At 47.9% G+C, this 1,362-nt stretch overlaps 1 protein-coding gene across 3 annotated transcripts in view; it reads left to right on the forward strand.

Annotated features, from left to right (window-relative positions):
- The window catches only part of RPS6KA2 (ribosomal protein S6 kinase A2), a 460,482-nt gene that overhangs the window by 198,010 nt on the left and 261,110 nt on the right, over window positions 1-1,362 (forward strand). Inside the window, exon 1 of one of the 3 annotated variants that reach the window (XM_025216520.1) lies at window positions 668-1,208. The exons of the other annotated variants lie outside the window; for them this stretch is intronic. The gene's annotated coding sequence lies outside the window, so the exon portion shown is untranslated. Of the gene's footprint in view, window positions 1-667; window positions 1,209-1,362 lie in introns of those variants that run through there. 3 annotated transcript variants of the gene reach the window in all.

Consider the following 1,362-nt stretch of genomic DNA (forward strand, 5'->3'; position numbering starts at 1 on the left):
GTGGAAGAACCGGAAAAGAAGGGTGGAGCTTCAGAGGAACCCGCGAGAGTTCGGTCAGCGATTCCGCCCACTGACGCAGCGTCGTCTCCGGCAACCCCGCCTAGCGATGCGGCGACGCCTCTGCCGACCACGCCCTCCTGCTGACGAAAAAGAGAGTCAAGCGGAGGAGTGCATCCGCCCCTCCTGCCTGAAGCAGTAACAGCAACAGTAACTCCCGCAGCGGCAGTTCAGCCTACAACAACAACTAACCGAGTTGCTACTGCCTACTATGCTTGCACCAGAACTGAACTACAGGATTTGTGCAGAAAATCAAGAATCCAACCTAAAGAAACTCTAGCTCTATGGTTGGAACGTTTAGTCGTGGAACTTGGATCCAACCTGCTGTACCAGGAAGAAGCAAGCTTCTTAGTCAAACAAGCTTCATGGAGTAGACAACATGCCACTAACATCGACATGATAGTGGTCAACGTTCACTGGCCTATTCCACTGCCAGCGCTTGTTGCAGAACTAATCGGTCAAAAAGCCCACGTATGGCATGAAGGATGGCCAGAACATACCGGCGCAGAACATCTCATGCTAGCGATCATCGGAGTCTCGTACTGTGCCTGGAACCCCAGAGCATGTGCGCTGGGACTAACCCAATGGTGAACCAACCCGTAAGCAGTCTCCTTCATCAGTTGTCACAACTGCGTATCCTGATGGAGCCAAGATTATCTATTGATCGGGACCGTCAACACCCGACCGAGATTCAAGGCACAAAACATCATAAATCCGATCTTCCATCATTGCCACAGAGAACACCAGAAGAGCGATACATGTTTGGATTTCTCCTACAGCGTTCTGAACTCAATAAGCGGCAACTTCGGATTTTAGGGGACGCAGGCCAATGGCAACTGGCCTATGAGTTGGGTTTCCGTTATCTAGAAGAGCTAAACGACGGCTCCTCGACAATTTCATCTAGTTGAGTGTACAAGAGAGGGTAGTTTAGAGTGGTGAACACTTGTATTATAGTAAAGTTCCATGGAAACTTTGTAAATATGTTGAAATGCGTTAACCTATTCTTTTTTGAGAGTTTTTTGTTTACAGATCTGAAACTCAGAGTGCGTGGCGAAGAGAAGCCCCGAAAAGGATAACATCACCGAGAAGTGAAGGCCTAACGCGCAACTTCGCCATGACGCCCACTGAAGCCCTGATCGTGCAGTTTTTGAGTATGAATCTGATCATGTGTATATGTATTTGTGCTGGTTATTATTTGATTCGATCCCTAGAGAACGAACTTCTTATGTTAGCAAATTTTGTGTTTACTCGTTTGGTTCAGCAACCCGTAGTAAGAGCTCTTAATAATTCGAGTGACGAGTGTAC

This window comes from Alligator sinensis, unplaced genomic scaffold (genome assembly GCF_000455745.1).
Source record: "Alligator sinensis unplaced genomic scaffold, ASM45574v1 scaffold832_2, whole genome shotgun sequence".
Taxonomy (NCBI): Eukaryota; Metazoa; Chordata; order Crocodylia; family Alligatoridae; genus Alligator; species Alligator sinensis.